The sequence below is a fragment of the Sminthopsis crassicaudata genome, chromosome 1, assembly GCF_048593235.1.
Source record: "Sminthopsis crassicaudata isolate SCR6 chromosome 1, ASM4859323v1, whole genome shotgun sequence".
NCBI lineage: Eukaryota > Metazoa > Chordata > Mammalia > Dasyuromorphia > Dasyuridae > Sminthopsis > Sminthopsis crassicaudata.
Window position 1 is genome coordinate 51,820,836 of NC_133617.1, and position 15,205 is coordinate 51,836,040.

General features: G+C 46.0%; 1 protein-coding gene across 1 annotated transcript in view; it reads left to right on the top strand.

The window, feature by feature from the left end:
• The first annotated feature begins 5,469 nt into the window (after positions 1–5,469).
• Positions 5,470–15,205, top strand: part of KLHL26 (kelch like family member 26) — a 47,354-nt gene continuing 37,618 nt past the window's right edge. Inside the window, exon 1 of the mRNA XM_074302822.1 lies at positions 5,470–5,534. The gene's annotated coding sequence lies outside the window, so the exon portion shown is untranslated. The remainder of the gene's footprint in view (positions 5,535–15,205) is intronic.

Below are 15,205 nucleotides of genomic sequence, written 5' to 3' on the forward strand. Positions count from 1 at the left end.
GAAATATAGGGCAAGAGCAGACCAACAGTTGCCCTCAACTTTGGGAAGTTCCTTGTTAGTGACAAGTTTGAGATTTTGGGGGTCCCAAACTTCTAGAACTGGGGTTCTTAAACTTCTTTTGTGTCACAGACACCTTTGGCAGTCAGTTTGATGAATTCTAGGGACTCCTCTGAATAATAGCTTTAAATCCTAAAACAAAATACAAAAGATTACAAAGGAAACAAATTATACTGAAATACAGCTTTTTTAAAAATCAAATTCTCACACCTCAGGTTAAGAATTCCTGTTCCCTGGTAGTAAGGGAGGACCCTAAGAATAAAATTATTGTGATAGCATTTATAGCAATGATATTTGGATGTTTCCTCAATAACATGTTTCTTGGAGAAGGAGAATCCACTGATGTGTCCCCTTCAGTTAAAGTATTGTAATCACATTTTGGGGCGGGATGGCAGGGGGCAGGATTACAATATCATTGATTTAGAACTAGAAGGGATGCCATCAACCCCAACTATTTCATTTTACAGACAAGTAAACTGAGGCTCAGCGAGTAACCTGCCCAGGGTCATACAATTGGAAGTATCAGAGGTAAGATTGAGACTCAAGTCTTCCTGATTTCAAGTGCAGTGCTCTATTCACTACCATCTAGCTGCCTCAATCTGGTGACCTGTATCTTGCTACTTCCTTGCTTTTACCATGAGATACCATGGCAGTACAGGTCCAATGAGTAAGGGTATTGTTTATTCATCAGTCTCCAAAGTATAGTGTGTTTACCCAGGGATTGAGGAGTAGATGAAGGGAGAAGGAGCCTAACAGGGATTCTGTAGGATTCTGTATGAAAGAAGGATTTACTAGAATGTCAAAGGATTGCTTCATTAACAATCCTAAATTCAAATCTCTTCCCAGGAAGCTGGTGGTCTATTTGAGTACTCTGTGTATTTTCTGAGTCTATTTATGGCCTTTGGAGAATTCTTTGGTGAATCTTCCGTCTTTTCTGCAAAATAAAATAAAAGATGTTTTATCCTATATGCATTTATTATTTCAAGAACTTGTTCAGGATCTGGGGACATTGTTATCTATATTTGAGGAACCCTAAGTACCATGAGGAGATTTTTCTGGAGTAACTCAAGGTGGGGAAAATGAGTAAGAGAGAGAAATTGGCCCTTTTGGGATTAGTCCCCAGGACTGAATCTGGTCAGTGTTTGCCAAGAATCTTGGGGAGGGGGGACTGAGCTATGGATTACATTTTCAAGATACATTCCAGGCTACCGAGAGAATGGCAGATGTAAAATTGCTGAGACAATCTTCGAAGAAATGTAGATGGGAAAGGTATAAACAGATGGGAAACTAGCAAACATATGCTGTTTTTTAAAAAAGGAAGAGGGTAGAGAGCTCATGGAATTGACTTTAATCCCTAGAAAAATTACAGAATATAGCACTGAAGAGAATTTGTGAGCATTTAAAAAATAAAGTAGTAATCATGAGAATTAGCATGGTTTCATTAAGTATAGTTTCATCATGTCATTACTAAATTGCTGGGTCAGAGGAATGCCAGAGACATGGATTTTAGCAAAGTATTTGACAAATTCTCTCATGCTATCTTTGAGAATAAGGTAGAAAGATGTGAGCTAAAAAATGTACAAGTTAGGTTAATTTAGAGTTGATTGAATAACTAGATCCATCATGTATTGGATAGATAGATCAATGTTAACTCAGAAGTCTCTATCCAAGACTCTATCCTTTATTCTTTTCAATATTTTAAATTAATGATTAAGCTGAAGACAAAACATATTCCCAGATGACACAAAGCTGAGAGAAATACCTAGGGTATTCATGATCCAAACAGTCTCTACAGGGTAGAATGATGGATCAAACTTAATATAATGAAACATCACAGGGATAAATGTAAAGTGTTAATCCTTGGGTTCAAAAAATCAACTACACAGTTAGATAGTCAGGCATGTGAGCTCAGTCAGCAGTAGGACATATCATTCCTTCAAATGTATTGCAGTTGTAGCTGGTTTAAGAAAGACATTTTCTCCCTAAGAAGAGAGTGGATGGTCTTGTTGAACTATGCTCTGGTTAGAACATGTCTTTGTTTTCAGTTTTGGAAGCCACATTTTAGGAGGGACCTTGACAAGCTGGAGTATATCCAGAAGATGTTGGCTGGGATGGCAATGGGCCTGGAGGAAGAAGCCTGGGAGGAATTAACTTGAGAAACTGGAGATCTTTAGTTTGGAGAAGAAAAGACATGGGAAGGACATGATAACCGTCTTTGTGTCATGTGGAAGAGGGATTAAATTGTTCCACTTGGCCCTGGAGAGCAGATCTAGGCGCAAGGGAAATTATTTAGAGGCAGATTTTGGCCCCAGGGAAGGAAAAAAAGAAGATTTTGGGAACTGAGAGAATGAAGGATTTAGTGGCTGAGGGACTAAGGGGGCCTACTGAGGGAAAGTTGGGGGCTCAGGCTGAGGGGGAACTACATGCCCTGAGGGATCCAAAGGGGTCTCAGAAACTGAAAGACGGAAGATCAGAGAGAGATATATGAAGACAAGGGAATTGAGAGAATGAAAGGGTTAAGTAGAAAAATGAGGAAAGAAGAGACTCAGGGAGTGGAGAAGACATATGGGACCAAGGAACTTTGACAAGATCAGACACTGAGAGCTGGAAGGGATTTTGAAAGTCATTTAATAATAAAAGTCAACGTTACTTAGCACTGAAAGATTTGGTAAAACCTTATCTTTTTTCATCCTCACAACAATGCTTGTGAAGCAGGTTCTGTTATGCCCATTTTAAAGATCATCACAAAGCCCATTGAGTGACTTGGTCAAGATGTGAATCTAGGACTTCTGGATTCTAAGCCCACCATCTCCATTGGGTCAGGTTGCCTCTGGCCAAGTATAATATCCTGATTTTATGGATAAGAAGACCAGATACAGATAATGGTGGGCAGAGAGGTCTTGATTTACCTGAGACCACAAAGACTGTGGAGATTACTCCAGGTATTTTGATCCCAATATCTTTGCATTTTCTACTGCTTCAGGATTTCAACGGAGGTATTAAGAGCCTAGTTGATTGAGATATATTGAAGGGAACTAAAGGCTCAAGGAGAATGGGGTCATTGTGTGTGGGGGAATGGGAGGCCAAGAGACAGACTGACCTGGAGGATTTTGGGAGAGAAGGACAGAGGGGACTGAAAGGGAGAAATCTGAGTCTCAGATAACAAAGGAGACTGAGAACTGAAGTGTAGAGTCTGAGGAAACTTAAGGGAAGAGACAGGGAGATGTTTAGGGAATTCAGATTTTTAAAAGGCCTTAGATATCAATACTTTATTATGTAAAAAGTTGTTTAACATTTGATTTTTTTTCTCTTAATAGTATTTTATTTTTTCCAACTACGCGTAAAGATAGTTTTCAACATTCATTTTTGTAAGATTTTGAGTCCCCAAATTTCTGCCCCTCTTATCACCCCCTCCGGAAGACAGTAGGCAATCTGGTGTTATATATTTATGTGCAATCATTTTAAATATTTCCATATTAGTCATAAGATTTTATTTTTTATTATTTTTTTCTGGCAATTTAGGGTAAATAACACAGCTAATAAAAGTTGCATCCTTGAACTCAGGTCCTCCTGAGGTCCAGGCTCTATCCACTAGCTGCCCTCAGTATTTGACTTCTATAATTTTGAGTTCCAAATTCTGTCCGCTCCTCCTTTCCCTACTCCTTGAAAAGGGAAGCAATTTGATATTGAGTGTGTATGTAACACATACAGTGATATCTCCGGAGCAGGAGGGGAGGCACTAAATGCTTCTTTCCTGAGAATCATAGAACAAGGAAACAAAGGGAGGTACCAGAGGATGAGTTTGTCACAGTTCTGGAGAAATGTCGGGAGAGCGGAAGCTCGGAATTAGCTGAGGCTGGCTTTGAAGGCTAATAGTGACAAAAAGCTTCTAAAGCTATTGTGAAAAAAGAGGTGAACCCCGGAGAGAAAGCTGCCCACAAGCATTGCCCCTAGTTCTCTCCTTTCCCTCCTGGCTTCCGACCTCTCTTCAGTTTCGGACTCTCCTCGGGTACCTTCGCTCCATCCGCATCCCTTGCATCTCTCTAGTTGTGGGTGTTTCCCTGTACTCTGCCCTGGGCGCTCTTCTCCCCTTCCCTCCTCTCTTCTCTCATCTCTCTGAGACTTTACCAGCACACGGGGTTTGATTGTCATCTCTAGGCATCTGACTCCCAGGTCTGTACTGTAGACGCAGCCCCAGCCTGGCTCCTGAGCTCCAGCTGTTCACCCTCAGCTGCCACTTCAAGCTACCCCCGACGTATCTGAAATCGAACCCGTTAGTTTTTCATTCTAACGGATCCGCCTTCTTAGCTTCCCGGCTTCTGCCAAGGAGACCTCCCTCCTTTTACACAAGGTGGTCCGTTCTCCTGTGGCTGACAATCCAATCAGGACCGACTCCCAGAGTCGACATCTTGGCGACCACCACGTCTCTTCATTTTGCTCCCGAGGCTCCCTCTCCCTAGTCTGGGCCTCCTTTCCTGTCTCCTACTGAGAGCGTGCTGACTAGGTAGTCCTGCCCAAGTCTCCTTCCCTCCACAGCTGCCGAAGGATCTTCCTAAAGCCCCGAGCGGCCCGTGGCCCTCGGCTCTTCTCCATAAAACTGGACTCCCTTTTGTCTCCAGGTCCAATACAAACTCTTCCTCCTCATCTAAAGACCTTTCCAACCTGGCTCCAAGCTCCTTTGCACCCCGCTAATTACGCATCGCTGTCTGCAGGTATTCTTGCACGCGGCCAGACCGGCCTCGCGCCTCCGCTTTGGCGGGCCCGATGCTTAGAACCCCCAGCTTCCATCGAAACTCGGCTCACGCGGAAGCTGTCCTCCCGACTGCTGTCCTCCCGTCTAAATTCCTTTGCGCTCGTTTCTTTTCGTATTTGTGCCCCCCTCCCCCCCAACAAATGTAAGCTTTTGGAGGCGAAGGCCGCTGCATTTTTGTCTGGCCTTCCCAGAGTCCTCCCGCATGTAGCAGGCGCTTTACAGGCGTTACATGGAGGGAACGAGGGGTTCGGAGATGAAGGGGGGTTGCGGGATCAGGGCCTCGGGGACCCTCTGCTCCAACCATCTTGTTTTATGGATGGGGAAACTGAGGCTCGGAGAGGCGACGCCTTCGGCCCCGGAGCCCGGGCCAGTCACCGGCGGAGGCGGGATCTGGGGCCCGGCTCGGCCGCGGGGCGCACGGCTGGAGCTGCGCACTGCGGCTTTTGCGCTCCGCGCGCCCCGCGCTCCGCTCCGCGCGCCCCGCGCTCCGCTCCGCGCGCCCCTGCCCGTGCCAAGGCCGCCGGCTACGCGCGGGGCCGCCGACCGGCCGCCGGGCGTCGGAGGCGGGACGCGCCGTCACTGAGCGCGGCGGCGGCGGCGGAGGCGGAGGCGGAGGCGGCGGCGGGAAGATGGCGGAGTCCGGCGGCGGCGGCGGCGGCGGAGGCGGAGGCGGAGGAGGCGGGGGCGGAGGAGGCGCCGAGCCCGGCCCGGAGAGGCCCCGCAGGTGGGTGCGCGGCGGCGCGGAGGCGGTGGCGGCTTGGGGCCTGGACGCTCTCTGCCCCCTCCTCTCCAGCGGCCTGGCGCCGACTCCTCCCGAGCGGGCGGCGGGGAAGGTCCCCTTCAGGCCCGGGGGATGCCCCCACTGCGGCGCTGGCCTCTCCCGGGGAGAGGGGCAGGAGCTGCTTCCCCCTCTCCCTACCGGGCAGGAGCTCCCATCCCCCGCCCCCGGGGGCAGGACCTCCCCTCACCCCTTTCCCCTACGAGACTCTGCGCTCGCTTCCGCCGCCCCCAGTCCTCCCAGCCCCCGCACCCCCAGTATTGAACGAGATCCTTTGCTTCCCCTGCGGGACAAGAACCTCCAACCCTTCCCACCAAATGCCAACTGCCACCAGGAAGAACCTCACTCCCTTCCTTTAGCGCTCCCTCCCCCTTTTCCAACCACCAGCTGGCAGGACTGCCCTCTCCGCGCTGCGCTGGAGCCTTTTTTCCCCTCCTCGGGGGCAGGAGCTTCCAAGCTCCCCCCGCCCTCACCTGCCAACCGCACCCTCTTAATTCCGGACGAGGGCCTTGGAGAGGGAGCATCTTACTCCCCAGACTTTCCCTGCCATCTCCCCAGGTCCCCTTCTCTCCCTCACCCTGTTCTTTTCCTGTTACAGGCCAGACCTTCCAAACAGGGTTCCCTCCCTTCCTCTCAGCAAGGGATAGGACCCCCACCCACCCCCTCCATCTTTCCCCCCTCCCCCTCTCTTGGGGTAGGATCCAAGCCTTACCATCCCAAGAGACCACCCCTTCTAGCTGAATCAGGTGTGCTCCCTTCTTCCCCTCCCGTCCTCTCGCTTGTGGACCTTTTCTCAGGGGGATTTGGGGATTCATGGAGAAACCTTTCCCAAGGTTACTAGACTTCTTGTTTGGTGTCAGTAGACACTTTTTTGGAGCCCCCCCCCCCAAACCACCTGCTGTGAGGAATGTAAACACTTGGTGTCCCTTCATTAAACGCGCCCTCTGTGCTGGAGTTCTATGTTGGACTGGGGAATCTGTGGAAACGTTGAATAAATGTGCACATTAGGTAAAATGGTACCCCTCCCTTCATGGAGCCCCCTTGCCAGCACCGTCAGAAGACACTAAAAGAGATAATAGGAATTTACAATATTATCTGTTTAGGGTATGGATGAGAAGGCTAATAAGTTCCCAATGAAGTCTGGGATGGGGCCATCCTGAATGAGAATGATGGGGATCAAAGCAGGCAGGAGAGCAGTTACTTCGGATGGCCCAAGTTCCGAGCTTTAAACAAAAACCAAAAAACTAGACCTGTGATTTAATTGGAAAAGGGGACTGTTTTTCCTGACGCAGATGGGCAAAGGTTAAGGGACTTCCTTGTCCAGGGCTATGTGTTTAGAAGCAAGTCTTCTTGACTGAGTTCAACTGTCTTTGTTGTTATTTTACCTCTTGGTACCTGGCAATAGTAAACATCTAATAAATGCTGAATCAAGGGAAGAGCATTATTTGGATTTACTCTCTACCATTGGCTTGCTCAGGTCTGGGTTGGGGTGGCTGGTTTGGAATATTTGCAAAGTGAGATTTATAGGCATTCTGGTCAGTCAACATTTATTTATTGATTACTGTGTTCCAGGTGTGATATAAATAAAGGCAAAACCAGCCCTTGTCCCCACAGGGGAGACAACATGTAAATAATGGTGTATATGAAGACATATGGTACATTGGGGGGATGGAAGGTAATTTCTGAGGGAAGGTACTAGGGCAAGGGGAAAGAGGGAGTAGGAAAAAGTTCCAGAAGGGAGTCCAGTTTTAAGCTGAGTCTTGAGGAAAGCCAGGAAGCAGAACACTCTGGGGCAGGGGCAGAGAGGATGGTCCATAACTCCATGCAAAGGCCTGGGGTCCTCTTGTATTAGGAGGCCAGTATTACTGGACTTTAAAAGTATGGAAGAGAGTAAAATCTAAGAAGATTGAAAAGGTAGGAAGGAGTCAGGTGTCAGAGAGCTTTAAATCCCAGAGGCTTTACCATTGGTTCTTGGAGGTAATAGGGAGCCATTGGAGTTTATTGAGTGGTGGAGGAGACAGAGTTGAGGGAAATGACATCTGAGCTTTAGGGAAATCACTTTAGCTTTGAATGGAGGGTGAATTGGAGAAGGGAGAGTGGGTTTTTTCCTTCAAATCATTAAGTTTCTATAGAAATTTACAATTTGTAAAACATCTTCCTAGTAGTCCTGGATGCTTGGGTCCTTTCAGAGATTTGATCCCAATCCTTCCATGTCAGAGATGGCTTTTTGGATTTCGGGGGCCAAGGAAAAAAAATCATTGTTAGAGTTTATAAATAATTGGAATTCAGTTTTGGAATGGGCAAGGGAAAAGGGGGAGAAACAGGAAAGACTAGTCAAAAAATTAGAGATTGCATAATTTTTACGTCATTGCTGCAAGATGTTTGGTGAAACAGATTTCCCCACTGTAAAAAGTAAAAGCAAAAAAGTCCTCATGACTTAGTGCCCAGCCAACTTTCTGCTCAGCTTAGCTGGGCTAGTCTCCAGATGACAACCCCTGGTTAGAATCTAGGCTTTTGGAAGCCATTATGTATGGTGGAAAGGGTGCCGGCTCCAATAAGGATGTGTGTACAAAATCCCTGCCAATACCATGGATGACATCTCATCTCTAGCCTCAGTTTCCTTTTTTGTTCCAAACACAGTTCTTTCTATTGCTTATCCGGATGGTGCAGACTTGGAGTCAGGGAGACTCAGATTCAAATCCTAGCTGTGTTACTTTGCTTCGGTTTACTTGTTCTTCAGTTTCCTCAACTATAAAATAGGATTGTTGCTAAGTTAATATCTACAAGTGCTTAGCACAGTGCCTGGCACACAGCAGATGCTTAATAGATGCATGTTTCCTTCTTTTCTTTCCACACTGCCTTTTCTCAAGGGACTGCTTTAATTTATTAGCAACAACCATCATTTATTAACCACCTACTGTATGCAAAGTACTGTTTTCTAAGAGCAAAGGAATTCTCTAGCCCACTCCCCCCAAAGGTTATATAACATGTTTGTTTTAACATCCTTTTTTTTTTCCTCAACCAAGGGGGGGGGGAAGAAAAGAGCTCATTCTCCTTCTCATCTCTGGGGAACAACAAAAATCGGTTGCCTAGTAGAACAGTCGTTAATGGTTGAACCAAACCCTGCTGGAAGCCTTGGGGAGAGTTTGAATGTAGCTGCTTGAGCTGGGGGTTTGCGTAAGGGAGGTGGGGGCCCCAGTGCAGGTTTTCAGCCCTCCCCCCTTTGTCCCACGGGTTTTGGAGAATCCACACAAAAGACACTTGTTCTCCAGTGAACCTCCCCCTCTTTGGAGGGGAGGTGTTGACTGTGTCCAGTGCTTCTCCAAGAAAAAGAGGATGTTTGCTCCATAGGCTGGGAAGGGGATTTGTGGAGGGGAAGGAGAAATTCCCTGTGGAGTCACACCTCCTGAACTGAAATACCATCTGAGTGAGGTACCGCAGGCAGCCGAGCGTCAGGGATTCCTCTGGGTCCTTTTCATCATTAAAGGCCTTTCAGATGTTGTCCGGCACTGGTGTCTGCAGGGATAAATCGAGCTGTTCATGGGTGGTGAGGAGAGTCCAGGGCCAGAAAGGGTCTGGCAGGCCACAGAGATATTCCCACTGAGAATGATCAGATGTAATGTCTCCCCGGGAGTTGGAATTATAAATGGGACCTTTTTAAAAATACAAGGAGAGACTGTGGTGGGATGGAAAGAACATCTGAATACCTCTAAAGGTCCGAAGTATTCCCTTTATCTCTGTAGGCAAATAACTCCTTTCTGAGACTCAATTTCCTCATTTTTAAAAAGGATCTGATGACCCTGGCTCTGCCTACTTCTGACTGGTTGACTTGCAGGCTGAGGGCTTCTTAAAGGATGCAGTGATATAGGAATGTGAGCGCTTAGCAGGCATTATTGCCCATCCAAAATTGGAAAATAGTGCTCCTTCCTATTGGGAAACATTCCGGTTCAGTGGGAAGGGCCTGGAATTTGAGGTCAGAGAAGCTATGTTTGCATTCCAGCTCTGTCACTTGTTGTGTGACTGTGGCCAAGTCACTGAGGCTCTGTAAAATGTAAGAGTTTTCTATAAAATGAGATTTGGACTGGCTGACTTCTGACAGTTTGATCCAGCTGTAGCACTGAGCCTGTGAATCAGAACCAAGGTAACATTCATAATCACCTTCTCCTACTCAAGACTTTGTGGACTCTTTGGCGTCACAGTTTAGTTCAGATATTTATTTAGTGCCTATAGTATACAGAACCGTGAATGATCTAGTAGGAAAGAAAACCATGCTTGCACAAATAATTTAGGAGGAAAATGTATAGAGAAGATCAAAACCAATATTTATGACAGAATGGACAGGAAGGGAAGGGATTGGAGAAGATTCCCTGAAGGAGATGGAACTTCAAGCATTTATTAAGTGCCTACTATATGCCAAACACTGTACTAAAGTGCTAAGAATACCAAGAAAGGCAAAAGCTTCTAGTCTAATGGGAAGTTAACATGTAAGCAGCTATATACAAATAAGCTCTCTTCAGGATGAATTGGAGATGATCCAATTTAGGGGGATTGGGAAAAGCTTCTTGCAGAAGGTGGGATTTTATCTGGCACTTGAAGGAAGCCCTGGAAAGCATTCCAGGCAGGGAGAGCTGTCCGAAAAAATACCAGGAGTCCAGGGTTAAGCAATTAGGACAGCCAGTGTCATTGGGTCAGAGAATACAGTGGGAGGGATGGAGGAGGGCAGATGTAGAAGGGTTTCTGGAAGAAAGGAAAGGTCTGGCTGGAGCCTAGATTATGGATGAACAGTGGAAAGAGCCTGTAGGCTGTTGAGGGGAGAGAACCTTGTTTCAAACCCTGCCTCATGTTGATTATCTGGATGACCTTGAGCAGGTCAGTTTACTTGGCCGGCCTCAGTTTCCCCATCTGTAAATTGAGAGTTTTGGATTAGATTGCCTCTCAAGTTCTGGGTATGGGATTCATTGGTCCTCAGTGGCTAGTGAGATGGAATGGGTAGGGGGAAAACAGTTCCCAGGTGAGACCCTTACCTCTGGCTGGATCTTAGAGCGCAGGAGGGGAATAATGAAAGAGAAGGCCACAAAGTCAGGAAAGAGAAGAAATGAGGGGATGTGCCTCTCCTGTCCTGGGCAATTGTAAGTTGCGGGGAGCTTGAATCTCCTGAATGCTCTGAGTGTGAGCACTCTTGAGACATGAAGAGAGGGTGTGGGGGGGAATGTGGGACCCTCCATGGGGCAAAGAGTATCCCTGTGGACCTTAGTCCTTGCAGGGGGGCTGGGCTCAGCTCACCACTTTGCCTATGGAGTATTCTAGGGGTCCTTACAGTTTCAAATTCAAAATGCAATGACTTGCTGGGCTATATTTTGTCATTTTTGGTCCCTTTTAACTCCCATTTTTTTTTATTTGTTTGGTTGTTCTCTGAGATACTGTATAATATAATTGAAAGAATGTATTCCACCTCTGACTTGGCTCAGCTGTGTAATTGCAGGCAGGTCATCTTGTCTCTCAGCCTCACTTTTTTCATCTATAAAATGGGGATAATACTATTTTCACTCCTTTTTATAGAGGTTTTTTTGGTGAGGGAAACACTTTGTGAATTCAGCAGTCTGATGCAAGTCTGTAGACAAGATGTTAGTGCACTTAGTCCGATTTAAAACTAGATGAATGGCTGGACCCAAAAAGTAGCTGATTTTTGGAAGGTCTATAGTGGAGTGCCCAAGGGATCTTTTCTCTTTATTGGACTATTGCTTAATCTATTTTTTTTGACAAAGGCTTGGAAAAAGGCAGAAGTGGTATGTACATCAAGTTCCCCACAGCATAAAGCTGATATAGAGATTTAACACATTGGAGAGATGAGAAAACCTAGCAAATGTGAGTAAAAACAACAACAACAACAACAAACCAAAACAACAATAACAACAAAAAAACCCACAACTACTTCCTAAGTAAAATGTGATAAGGTATGGCCAGATTGCACTTTGGCCCCAGAAGATCAGTTCTTGACTTGGGGCCCATGAGTTTTTTTTTTTTTCCCAATTTTCTCCAAAGGTCCATTATACCTAACTTTTTTTAAAAAATTGAATCTTTTTATTTTCAAAAATATATGCATGGATAAATTTTCAACAATGACTCTTGCAAAATCTTATGTTCCAAAATTTTCCCTCCCTTTCTCTCATCCATACATAGCCACACATGGCTAGTAAAATATTAAAAATATATGTTAAATCCAGTGAATGTATACATATGTATACAGTTGTCTTGTTGCAGAAGAAAAATCAAATCAAAAAGAAAAAAATGAGAAAAAAGAAAAATTCAAGCAAACAATAATAAAAAGAGTGAAAATGCTATGTTGTGGTCCACACTCAGTTCCCCTAGTCCTCTCCCTGGGTGTATATGGCTCTCATTATGACTAAACAATTGGAACTGGTTAGAATTATCTCATTGTTGAAGAGAGCCACGTCCATCAGAATCGATCATCAGATAGTCTTGTTGTTGCTGTGTACAAGGATCTCCTGGTCCTGCTCATTTCCCTTAGCATCAGTTCATGTAAGTCTCTCCCAGCCTTTCTGAAATCATCCTGTTGGTCATTTCTTATAGAACAATAATATTCCATAACATTCATATACCACAATTTATTCAGCCATTCTCCAATTGATGGGCATCCACTCAGTTTCCAGTTTCTGGCCACCACAAAGAGGGCTGCCACAAACATTCTTGCACATACACATCCCTTTCCCTCCTTTAAGATCTCTTTGGGATATAAGCCCAATAGTTACACTGCTGGATCAAAGGGTATGCACAGTTTCATAGCCCTTTGAGCATAGTTCCAAATTGTTCTCCAGAATGGCTGGATCCATTCACAGTTCCACTAATAATGCATCAGTGTCCCAGTTTTCCTATATCCCCTCCAACATTTGTCATTTTCTTTCCCTGTCATCTTAGCCAATCCGACAGGTGGGTTGGGTATCTATGAGCTTATTTTTTAGAAAATGTGTACAGTGTACGGCAGTTGCCTTCCTTTGTAGTCCTAGGTATTTCATTTGGGGCATTTAAAATGCGATTCTGAGAAGGGCCCCCGAGGACTTCACCAAACTCTCTGCCCAAGGACAAGGTGGTAGGTGATAAATAGGCCACAAGCTTTGGCACGAGCAACTTGGGCTGTCCAGAATGAGGCAGGAGGTTGTCCCTCTGACACGGTCAGACTATACCCAGAAGAGAGTGTTCAGATCTGGATTTTAGGAAACTGGACGATAAAGTGGAGGGGCCAGGAAGGGGCTTCCTATTGAAGGGGGAGCTGTTGGATGAACCTGGGGATTCTGAGAAGGAGGGGAGTGTGTGGGGCTGCGACAGAGACACTCCAGGGGCCTTATCTGCTTCTCCCTGTGGGTCCCCTTCCCCCATTTTCATTTCTCCTGACTAACTGTTGCTCCTCCTCTGATGGGAGACCCTTCCCCATCTTGGTGACCCGGCTTATCGGTGGGGAAGGTGTGCAGGGGATGGAGGTCTGCCTTTGGGAAAACTAGTGGCAGGTATGGATTTTACAAGCCGGTTCTTTCAGCTTCCTGATGCCCTAGGACATCCGAGTTTGCAGAAGGGACTTTGGCAGGGCAGGCCTCTGGGAGGGAGACTCCTCATGGCTCTGACCCAGCTGATAGGAGTCAGGAACTGGAGGCTGAGGCTCTTAGGAGCCGTTGGCTGTACCCAGGCAGCCTGCCAGGCAGCGTGATCTGTGCTATTCCCCTCACCCTCTGCCATTCTTCCTTAGTTATCGTTCCTTTGCCTGGGGACACATGCGCAAGGCTTTCTCACCACCTCGTTTTTTTGCCGGTGGGGGAAAAAAATCTCTGGGCCCAGATCTCACCCCTTTAATTTGTTAGTTTTGGGGAATGATTTGGCCAGCTTCTTCCTCCCTTGTTGGGTCAGCTTCCCTGGGATTTGTCTGGCTGGTCCCCAGATGACGGACATGTTTTCTCATGGGCCCGTCCTCAGGAGCTTTCCTTCTTGGCAGGATCTGCCAGGGCTTGTCTTCGCTGGCACAAAAAACAGGGTTAGATCCGTGTCGTGACGAGTTCCTGGGAGATGTTTGTGGAACTTGTGCACGTACATTCCGAAAAGTGAAAGAAATCTGTCCTTCCTGAGATCTGGGAGAGAAAGGGAGGGGGAGGACCAGTTATCTCGATACCTAGCGAGGTGTCTGGCGGTCTGAGGGAGCCATTGTTGAGAAGACCCTTGGCATCTTACAAGTAGGAGATGGATAAAGGGCCCCTTCTCCACGTCCTCTGCCTTGTCTGGGTCAGAAAGCTGTGCTCTCAGGGCTCCAATCCGCCTTATCCAGGGGCTCTTATTTTGCTGAGACAATGAGGTTAAAGGACTTTTTTGGGGTCACAGCTAGGATGTGTGAAGCCTCTGAAGCTGCATTTGAACTCCGGCTCCACTTGATTTCCCTGCATCATCTAGCTGCCCCAAGCAGGGGATTTACCCTTGCTCTGGTCCCTCTGGCAGCCAGGGAGGGAAAGCCTGTGGACTCTGGAGAATCATGCATTAAAAAGGCACACCATAAAACACATAGGACCACAGAGGAGACCAATTACAATGAAATGTAGTTATCAGAATTAAACAAAACACAAAGTAACTAAACCATTGCTTTAGAATTCCTGGCCTGGTGTCAGCCCTGAAGTCAGGAGGACCTGAATTCAAATGTGACCTCAGATACTTAACAGTTCCTGGCTGAGTAACCCTGGGCAAGTCATTTAACCCCAATTGCCTCAGCAAAAAACACACACAAAAAAATAAGAATTCTGGCCTAAACAACAAGACTATATGATGATCTCTTCTGATGGACGTGGCTCCTTTAGTCCCACTGATCTTGTTATGGAGAGAGCCATACTGTGGGAACTGTGCGTGGTTCACAAAATAGCATTTTCCCTCTTTTTGTTGTTGCTTGTTTGCATTTTATTTTCTTTTTCATTTTTCCCCCTTTGATTTGATTTTTCTTGTACAGCAAGATACTTGCATAAAAATGTATTCATATATTGGATTTAACATTTTTTTTTTACCATATTTAACATATATTGGATTACTTGCCATTGAAGTGTGGGGGTGGAAGGAAGGGGGGGAAATTGGAACACAAGGTTTTTGCAAGGGTCAGCGTTGAAAAATTATCCATAACTACCTGCCAGCTAGGGGAGGGGGGTGGGGGAAAGAGGGGATAATTTGGAACAGACGGCTTTGCTAGGGTCAATGTTGAAAAATTACCCATGCATATGTTTTGTAAATAAAAAGCTTTAATAAAAAATTTAAAAAAAGAAAAATTATCTGTACATATGTTTTTGAAAATAAAAAGCTTTAATTAAAAGAAAAAAAAAGAATTCCTGGCCTAGAGTAACATAAATTAGCCCGCTGACCATTTTGGTTGCTTCTTCTAAGAGTGATATAGGCTGGCTTACACAGAGGGAATTCATTTTTGGAGTTGAAGTGTTGGCCATGAATCTCCGGGGACTCAGACATGAAGATGTTCCTCAGGCTCGAGCAGAGAGCCAAGACAGGAAGCTTCAGGGCAGGGCAGCCGACGGCCAGAACACCTTTCCCAGAGCTCTAGACACATGCATTGGGAAGAGATATAG